At 43.4% G+C, this 10,675-nt stretch overlaps 1 non-coding gene across 1 annotated transcript; it reads left to right on the forward strand.

The window, feature by feature from the left end:
* The first annotated feature begins 7,505 nt into the window (after positions 1-7,505).
* Positions 7,506-7,612, forward strand: LOC129404541 (U6 spliceosomal RNA). The gene has a single exon (XR_008629939.1). It is a non-coding gene; the product is annotated as a U6 spliceosomal RNA (small nuclear RNA).
* The last annotated feature ends 3,063 nt before the right edge of the window (positions 7,613-10,675 follow it).

The following is a 10,675-nucleotide window of genomic DNA, read 5'->3' on the forward strand; positions in this document are numbered from 1 at the left end:
TATTTTTCTGTGCTATATAATTCTCTAAGTAGATTATATAGTCTTTAAATTACCCTATGATTTATGGTTTATTGACAGTTTATATTTTTAATTGAAAAATTGTAGCAGATAAAAAAACTTCAGATATTTTTAAAATAATACCTATTTTCAAAATTTTGCTTTTCATAGATAATACAGGTGCCTGAAATGGAGCATCTTCATTTCCAAACTTACAATTGGGTTTTGTTGGAGAATCTGTCACTTCCCTAGCCATAGGGCCAGAACACACCACAGAACCAGGCTGTGAGACATCTAGACTTCACTAGGTTCTTGGGATGGAGCAGGAAGAAACTGCATGTAGATGCCACACAAAAATAACAGTAATGCATCAGACAAGAGAATTTCTAGTCAAGCATGTGGTAGGTTATTTTTGGAAAAAGGCTTTTTTCCCCCACCCCCAAATAAAATGGATACATGCAGTAAATTTGTTATATTCCTACCTCAAATCGAGTTTCAGGAAATAAATTGAAGTGGAATAAAGAGTTCTAATGAAGCTATGTTTCTAATTGAAACATAGACATGGATGAATAGTTTTGTGTTCTCTGAAGGAAAAAGGACATTCTCAAGATGACAGTAGTGCAGCCAGACTCCTCAGGTAAAACTTGCCAAGGTATGGTTTCCTGCACATGTGTTGGATTATCTTCCTATGTGCACCTAGTAGGTCAAGATTTTTAGATTGTGGCGGAACATGTGATCCGTGTGTTCAGATTTTTCTTCTGAATTTTTTTTTAATTGTCAGTTTTGTAGCTTTTTAAATTTTTATTTTTAAAACCTAGTGAACTGATGCTGTGCTTTCACGAGATTTTTCTTTTCTTAAACCAGCTGTTATTCAAGTGAGGTCATGGAGCTGGGAGCAACCATGCTTCACACCTTTTCAAAGACCCTTTCACAGAGACCACTAATCTGGGCTCAAATGGCTCCTTTTCGAATTTTTTTTTTTTTTTTGTAACACAGCTCCCTCTGGTTTTGTAGCCCAGACTGAATGCGGAAGATTTCTGGCTCTAGCCTACAGCCCAGATCCTTCCCCCAGCAGCAGTAAATAGAGGACAATTCCAGAACTTGCAGAGGAACCCATCACAAAGTACGTTTTGGATCTTTCAAAGATCGGTTGTAGACAGTCTCACTCCCTTTGCTTTTGGCATTCCATCCTGAAAACCAAGGCAGTGGTACAGCGGGCGGGGCGCTTGTCTTGCACACAGTAGAAAAACCCAGGTTCAATCCCTTTCATCCCGTATGTTCCCCAAAACCTGCCAGGAGTGATCCCTGAGCACTGCAGGGTGTGGTCCCCCAATTGGTGGTACAGGCCCCTAGCACTGCTGGGTCCAAGCAGCTCAAATGTACACACACACACACACACACACACACACACACACACACACACACACACACACACCCCAACCTAGGCTAAAACACCTTGCCTCACACACACACACACACACACACACACACACACACCCCAACCTAGGCTAAAACACCTTGCCTCAAAGTTGTTAGATTGACCTGGGACAGAGTTTGTATTTTTGTTTCACCTTCTCCTTTGGTACTAGAGGGTGTGTGTGTGTGTGTGTGTGTGTGTGTGTGTGTGTGTACTGCTACTTGCTGGTACTAGAGGTGGTGTGTGTATGTGTAAAGAGCCCAGGCCTCTGAGTGCCAACAATGTACTCCAGTCTAATAGCATGTGCTATTAAAATATATACTCTGCAGTGTACCACCCTGAAGATATCTTGACATTCTAGCATTGTCATCTTAATGTTACTTGATTATCTTGGGCCAAAGAAATAATATAGGGGTTAAAGTACTTGCCTAGTATGCAGCCAGTCTTGGTTTGAGTTTTTTTTTCTCTTTGTGGGTAGCACCTGGCAATACACAGGGGTTACTCCTGGCTTTGCACTCAGGAATTATCCCTGGTGGTGCTTGGGGGACCATAAGGATGCTGGGGTTCAAGCCTGGGTTGGCCACATGTAAGGCAAACGCCCTACCCACCGTGCTATTGCTCCAGCCCAGTCTTGGTTTGAAACCAGTACCACATAATGGCTTTCATAAGCACTGCTGGGGTGTGGTCCACAACAAACCAAAATATAAATAAATCACTGTCACTGTCACTGTCATCCTGTTGCTCATTGGTTTGCTCGAGCAGGCACCAGTAGCGTCTCCATTGTGAGACTTGTTGTTACCGTTTTTGGCATATCGAATACGCCACGGGTAGCCTTCCAGCCTCTGCCGTGTGGGTGGGATACTCTCAGTAGCTTGCTGGGCTCTTTGAAAGGGATGGAGGAATCGAACCCGGGTCAGCTGTGTGCAAGGCAAAAACCTTACCTGCTATGCTATTGCTCCAGCCCATAAATAAATACGTAAATAAATAAATGGTTGCTTTTCTTTAGGATTAAGCAGATTTTTGTTTCATCACCTATTTGGCAGAAAAACAGGGCAGTGATTTTGAAAATCTTTGTTTCTATTTTTCCCTTGTTGCTTTGCTGGCTTTCTCAGAGGAGAAAAAAGGTTGCCAGGATGTTAATACCAGAAATACATCCTATGTTACAAGTGAGAGCACTAATGCAATGAGATTACCATTGTTTCAACCCTGATTCTCCAGTTCTCTAGTGTATATTCAGAACCTGCCTCTTCCGACTGTGAGGCTCTTTCAATCTTTTTTCTGTGATATGCCGGAGTGAGAGGGAATGTGCCTGTTGTGTATCTTTCTTAGAAGTTTCATTGTGCTGAGTATGTGATGCACCCTTTTTATCTGGATACTTGCATCTTTCAGTTCTGGGAAAATTAATTTTATTTTTATTTATTTATTTTTTGCTTTTTGGGTCACACCCGGCCGGGCGATGCACAGGGTTTAACTCCTGGCTCTGCACTCAGGAATAACTCCTGGTGGTGCTCAGGAGACCATGTGGGATGCTGAGAATTGAACCTGGGTCGGCCGCGTGCAAGGCAAATGCCCTACCCGCTGTGCTATCACTCAGCCCTGGGAAAATTAATTTTACTACTTTCTATCATTCCTACATAATGTTTTTCTGCTCATTTTATCTGCCTCTAGAAGTATGATTGAACTGGGTATCCAGTTCCCAAGGGCTGAAATGCCACATCTCCTATCATTTTCTACACCTTTACTTTGTTTTTCCTTATTTCCTGGATTTTGTTTTTTCCTTTCTGTTTGTGGGAGAGTCCTTTGGCCATACCACTTTCAGCCATTTGTTGTTTGTGCAACTTCAGTGATCAGAATTCTGATTTCCAAGATTTACTTCTTGTCTTCAGCTTCTTATTAAAGTCCTGTGCTTCTAAATGGTATTCTGGATGTTATTTCCTTATTCCTTGGAAAAAGACATTTGTTTTTGTAAAATTCCCCTTCCATTTGTTACTGTTGTTCTGCTCAGGGGACACTACTTTCAGGTTGGGCTGCCCTGGGCCCCACCTTAGTTGTGCTCACCTGCACTTAGGTCGCTGTGCCGAGGGGTTTCACGTGTTTAGTGTTGGTGCGTGCACACACTTGGTTGCGGTTTGCTAGGAATCACACACTCTGTTGTATGCCACAGCCCAGATCACGCGCGGTAAGTGGGTAGAGGCAGGGATTGCACCCAGGTCAAACTCCCGAAGTATGGATCAGGACAGAAGTGTGGATAATAAAAAAGTGTGTGTACACAATGGAATGAGAAAGGGTGAATCCAACCCCATACCCTGTTTGGTAACCTCCATTCCGTAAGATTTTGTTTCACCCACATTGTCAGATCCCTTACTGTGTTTCTTGACGTATCATCTGAGTGAGATCATCTGACATTTATTCCTCTCCTCCTTTTTAGTTTTTGGTTTTTGGGTCACTCGGGGCGGGGCTGTGATTATTCCCAGCTCTGCACTCAGGGATGATTCCTGGCAGGGCTCAGGGAACCATATGTCATGCCGGGGGAATCAGATCAGGGTTGGCCATGTACAAACCAGGCACCTGTCTACTGTACTACCTCTCCAGCTCTATTTTCCCTCTTATTTTCCTAACACAATGCCCTCTGGTTTCATCCAGATTGTAGCAAAAGGCCTTGGGTTCAAACTCTTCACACCATAATAAAAGGAAGGAAGGTAGAAAGGAAAGAAAAAGAAAGGAAAAGAAGGAAAAAAGCTGATATCCCCTTGCTGTTATTAGACCCACTTCCAGTGTTTCATTTCACAAACTCTGGGGGTCTTCTGGCGCTGCAGATCAGACCCAGGAAAGTGGGAGGCTTATCTGTCACTTGAGCCACGTTCCCAGCCCGAAAGGCCTTAATGCATAAACTGTTAACAGACTCAAGACTCAAGTATCCCCTTAAATATTTTATTTGGGGGTGGTGGGAGTGGACCCTACCTGCCAGTGCTCAGGGTTCACTCCTATTACTTCTCAGGAGACCATACACATGTTGATCCAGGCCTGGTTGTGTGCCAGGCAGGCATATTGCACCCTGCACTATGTCTGCAAGCCTTTCTTTTTTTCTTTTAATTTTAAATTTTAAAAAATTTTCATCAAGTTCACAATAATTGGTTACATTCAATATTTCAACACCAATCCCACCACCATTACACTTTCCCACCACCATTATTTGAAATTTTCCCACCACCACTCAAGCCTGCCTCACAGGCAGATGCTAGATAATTTATTTTGTATTGCTTATTATGAATAGTATGAGATGTCTGTAAGGGTCTATCTCACAAAAAAGTAAAAAAAAATACTATGTAATGTCCTGGAATTCTAAAATTTTTAAATAATTGGGGTCCGGAGACATCTCTGCAGGAGCTGCTCAGTTCCGAGATTCATTTGTGTGTCTCTGGATCATGAACGTTAATGTGCTTAAATGCCACCTGGAGGCAGTCATGGGTGACAGTCAGGATGCTCGCCTCCCCCTCCCCCCCAAGGGCAGGGAGATGGAAAGACCCCTTCCTGACCCCTTGAGGCCAGGCGTTTTCAGTCACTGGTCCTGAATACCTGGGTTGTCTAGCAGATTTATTCTCTTGCACCAGGGGGCCCACGATGAGCCTTTTGGAGGTGGTGGCCATGAGGGTGGCGGTAATTGAATTCTGGAGGCTTGTGGTTGCTGGGGTTCATTTGGGGCAGGCGGAGAGAGGACACCTGCTCCTGTCTGAGGCGCCCGTGAAATTATCCTGGCACAAGGTCTGGTGACATCTCTGTAGCGAGCTGCTCAGTTCCGAGATTCATTTGTGAGACGTCTCCAAACCTTTCTAAACTTAATAAACAGATCCAAAGACCAAGTATTGTGCCAGAAAGATAGCACAGTGTGTAGGACACTTGTTTGAATGGGAGTGATCTGAGTTTGGTCTGTGGCACCCCATAGATTCTCCTGATCTCCTCCAGGAGGGATCCCTGAGTGCACAACCAGATATAAGCTCCAAGCACTGCGGGGATCAGAAAAGACCCTCCACAAAAGACTACAGACTGAGTCCTTCTACAAGATACATTTTTGTTCAGTTAAATATGGTTTTCAGCCAGAACCAATAAATGTATGGCCTGTATCTTCAAGCATACCTATTACGGTTAGTTTACAACTGAAACTAATCATAACCACTGAATCATAATCAGTCCACTTGAGTATTACTACCTATTCGAAGCCTTTCCTGTCTTTAATAAGGGTTGTGATGTAGTGAACTTTGACTGATCAAGCTTAGGAATTTTATAGCTGATATTCTGTTGGTCCCCCTCAGAATACAGTGGACCTGGATTTGGAATGTTCTCATGTGCGTTACTGAGATTACCTTAGTTCTTCTTGAATATAAGATGAGATTGATGAGTCTTTAGGGGGGTGCACACCATATGGTGCTTGGGATATTGGTTCTGTACTCGAAAGTGACTTCCTGTGGTACCAGAGATTTGATCATGGTTGACAGCCTGCAGGGCCTTACTCCCTATACATTCTTTTGCCTGATGATCATTATTAACCACAATTTTGATGATGACCATAATCACTTCCTTGCACTGCATGTGGTTCCAAAAGCACCACCGGCAGTGATCCCTGAGCACAGAGCCAGGAATAACTTCTGAGCATCTCCCAGATTTGCCCCCCCACCAATATCCAAAAACCCAAGTCAGAATGAGAATTATAATCACATTGAATCTGTGTGTTAAATTGTCATCGGGCCCTTCAGCTAATTTTAGTATTGGGTTTCTCCAGTGGTCATGGCATTGACACGCCCAGGGGTCGTTAGAGATCTTCCACACAGGGGTGTGTGTCTGTTGGTTTAGTGCTCAGGCCCAGAGCCACAGGACTGCTCAAGCCCTGGGATGCTGGCAGCCGCCAACACTGAACCGCGTGGCACTCCAGGGAGCTCGGGGGCCGTGTGGTGGGAGGGACTGAACTCGGGGCCTTACACGTGTCAGGCATGTGCCTTAGTCCTGGTGCTATATAATTTCTGGCTCCATAAACTGGTTGTCTTACTCCTAGGATTAGAAGATAAAGTGCTAGAGGGACCAGGGGATAAGGCACTTGTTATGCTCATTGCTGACCCCACTTTGATTCCCAGCCTCAGCCCCATGTCATTCCCAGATGATATCATTCCCACCCCCTGAGTGATCCCAAGTACAGAGCCAGCAGTGAGTCCTCAGCACTGCCAAGTGTGGCCAGGAAAAGGAAGGGGAAGGGAAATAATAAAACGTTGGCATCTGGTCAGACTATTGTTTTGTCTTTGGGTTAAATTTAGCTCATTTCATTTTCTCCTGTCACTCTTCACCTTTCATTTTTCAGGTGTCTACTGTGTTGTCTCCATAAGAGGAATCTTAAAATATAGTCACTTAGTTCAAGTTATAATCAAGCAGGATAACAAGGAATTCTTTTTTTTTTTTTCCTTTTTGGGTCACACCTGGTGATTTACAGGGGTTACTCCTGGCTCTGCGCTCAGGAATTACTCCTGGCATTGCTCAGGGGACCATATGGGATGCTGGGAATCGAACCCGGGTTGGCCACATGCAAGGCAAATGCCCTATCTGCTGTGCTATCGCTCCAGCCCCAACAAGGAATTCTTTAGATGAATTTCATTAACCTCATAAATATAATGTATATCACCTTTGAAAAGAGTTACAGATATTCTGATATTAACATTACTATTCAGTCAAATATCAGTAATATTCTACAGGCAAATAAGTTTAATTTCAGAAATGGAATAATGGTTTCAATACAAGTGTATATGTATTTTTTTTTCTTTTTGGGTCATACCCGGCGATGCTCAGGAATTACTCCTGGTGGTGCTCGGGGGACCGTATGGGATGCTGGGAATTGAACCCAGGTCAGCCATGTGCAAGGAAAACGCCGTACCCACTGTGCTATTGCTCCAGCCCCGACAAGTCTATATGTATTCAGAATAAAATGCCTCAACAGGTAAAAAAGAATAAAATACACATAAAAGTACAAAACAGACATGATAACATTTAGCTACCATTATTTAATGTTAAACACAGAAATAGATGGAAATATGTAAGCTATATAAAACGAGTGCTTGCTTTGGCATTACATATACTAAAATTGGAACAATGCAGAGAAAATTAGCATGGCCACTGCACAAGAATGACACAGAAATTCTTGAAGCATTCCATATTTTTCAACAAAACTGAAAACTTGAGACCTAAGCTGAAATTTTGTAATGTGCCTGTCAGCAGTCAGAGATGGCGTGGGGGTTGGGATGGGGAGTGAATCCGGGAACACTGGTGGAGGGAATTCAACACTGTTGGTGAGATTGGCGTTGAAATATTAAATGCCTAAAACTCAATTTCAATAACTGTAAATCATAGTTCTTTAATTAAATTTTTTTTATAAGTTGAGTTAGAGAAGTACAGGGTAAAGGTTCTTAGCCTTGAGTGCAAGACACCTTGGTTGGATTCCTGGCACCCTTCCCTAGCACCACTGGGAGTGCCATGACAGGAGTCACCCCTGAGCAACGCCAAGAGTGACCAAAAAATCGTCCCTCCAAAATGTCATCACTGTCATCCTGTTGCTCATTGATTTGCTCAAGCGGGCACCAGTAACGTCTCCATTGTGAGACTTGTTACTGTTTTTGGCATATCGAATACACCATGGGTAGCTTGCCAGGCTCTGCCATGTGGGCGGGATACTCTCAGTAGCTTGCCGGACTCTGAAAGGGATGGAGGAATCGAACCCAGGTCGGCTACGTGCAAGGCAACTGCCCTACCCGCTGTGCTATGTAGCACCATAAAAACTAATCTAAAGCATTAAACCCATGTAACAGAGCTGGGAAAATAGCTGCAGGCGAGAGCATGGGCCTTCCACCTTCTCTCCCCACCAGCTCCCTTCCAGCCCGGATGCCCTGAGCAGTATCTCCAGCCAGGCTCAGGCTCATCAGACCCACACAGAGACATAAAATGAGATGATTTTAAGGCAAGCCTATACAGATTTCCTTTCTGACACAGTATTTGATTGCATGAAAAATTACAAGCTACTGGGGCTAGAGCAGTAGTACAGCAGGTTGCCTTGCACGCAGCCAACCTGGGCTCCATCCTCAGCATCCCATATGGTCCCCGGCAGGAATGATTTTTATTTCTTTTAATTGAGTCACCATGAGATAGTTACAAAGCTGTTCATAATCAGGTTTCAGTCATACAATGTTCCAACACCCATCCCTCCACCAGTGTATATTACTACCACCACTAACCCCAGTTTTCCCCCATGCCTCACCCCCACCAGCCCGCCTCTTTCTTCTCTCTCTCTCTCTCTCTCTCTCTCTCTCTCTCTTCCCCCCCACTCCCCTCCTTTCTCCTTTTGGGCATTATGGTTTATGATACAGATACTGAGAGGTTATCATGTTTGTTCCTCTATCTACTTTAATCACGAAGTTCTTATCCAGACTGATCATTTCCAACTATCATTGCCATAGTGGTTCCTTCTCTGTCCCAACTGTCTTCTCCACCAGCCCTGAGCCAGGCTCCCAACCGTTGACCAATCCTCCTGGCCCTTGTTTCTACTGTCCTTGGGTATTATACTATGTTTTTTTTTTTTTTAAATTGTATGTCCTACAAATGAGTACAGTCGGTCTATCTCCCTCTCCTCCTGACTTGTTTCACTCAGTATAATACTCTCCATGTTCGTCCATTTAGAAGCAAATTTCATGAGTTCATTTTTCCTAACAGCTGAATAGTATTCCATTGTGTAGTGCCATAATTTCTTATCCAGTTGTCTGTTCTTGGACACTTGGGTTGTTTCCAGATTCTGGCTATTGTGAGTAGTGCTATAATGAACATAGAAGTGCAGATGGCATTTCTGATGTGTGTTTTTGCGCCCCCAAGGTATATTCCCAGACATGGTATTGCTGGGAAACTCAATTTTTACTTTTTTGCAAAATGCCCATATTGTTTTTCCAAAGAGGCTAGACCTGTTAGATTCCCACCAACGATGAATAAGAGTCCCTTTCCCCTGCATGCATGCTAATACTGGTTGTTCTTGTTCTTTTTCATGTGTGCCAGTTTCTGTGGCGTGAGATGATATCTCATTGTTGTTTAATTTGCATCTCTCTGATGATTAGCGATATAGAGCATTTTTTCATGTGCCTTTTGGCCATTTGTATTTCTTTGAGAAAGCTTCTGTTCATTTCTTCTGCTTATTTCTTGATGGGGTTGGATTTTTTTTTATTGTAAAGTTCTACCAGTGCCTTATGCCTTACATATCTTGGACATTAGCCCCTTATCTGATGGGTATTAGCCAGGAGTGATCTTGAGTGCAGAACCAGGAAAAGCCCTGAGTGCTGCCAAGTATGCCAAGAAACAAACAAACAAACAAAAAAACCCCAAGAAACATGAAGAACATAAAAATTAAGCCTATTAAGTCTACAGTGTGACATTACACATTCATCAAAATAGTTTTAAAAACTACATTAGGCTGGAGAGATCCTCAGGGGGTGAATCTGAGGGCACTTGCCTTGCACTCATCTGACCCAGGTTCAATCCCTGGCACCCTATATGGCGCCTTGAGCACAGATCGGCAAAAAAAAAAAAAAAAGTGACAACAGATGTGGAGTAAGAATGTGGAGTAACGAGCATACACTCCTGGGAGGAATGTCAAGTGGTACAACCACTCTCAAAAACAGGATGGTAATTTATTTTCTTAAAAAATGACCATTCAGGGCTAGAGTGATTATAGTACAGCAAGTAGGGCATTTACATTGCATTGGTCGAACTAGTTTCAATACTCAGTACCACATATGGTCCCCTGAGCACCACCAGGATTGATCCCTGAGCACAGAACCAGGAATAAGCCCTGAGTGTGCCCCCTCCAAAGAAAAAAGAAATATGCTAAACTACATGATTCAGAAAATGTGCTCTTGGAACTGGAGTGATAGTACAGTTGGTAGGACGCTTACCTCGCACATGGCTGACCTAGGTTAGAGCTTCTGCATCCCATATGGTCCTCCACGCACCACTAAGAATAATTCCTGAATGCAGAGCCGCAAATAACCCCTAAGCATCACCAGGTGTGGTCCAAGACACCAAAAGAACAAAACTGAAAATGTGCTCTTGATGATTTATCACAGAGAAACAAAACCTCAGGTTCATGTAAAAGCCTACACAGATGTATTTACTGCAGCTTTATATTTAGCAGTCAAAAGCTAGAAACATCCATATGTCTTTAAGATGTGCATAGTTAAAACTGGTACA

Source organism: Sorex araneus, chromosome 4, assembly GCF_027595985.1.
Source record: "Sorex araneus isolate mSorAra2 chromosome 4, mSorAra2.pri, whole genome shotgun sequence".
Classification (NCBI taxonomy): domain Eukaryota; kingdom Metazoa; phylum Chordata; class Mammalia; order Eulipotyphla; family Soricidae; genus Sorex; species Sorex araneus.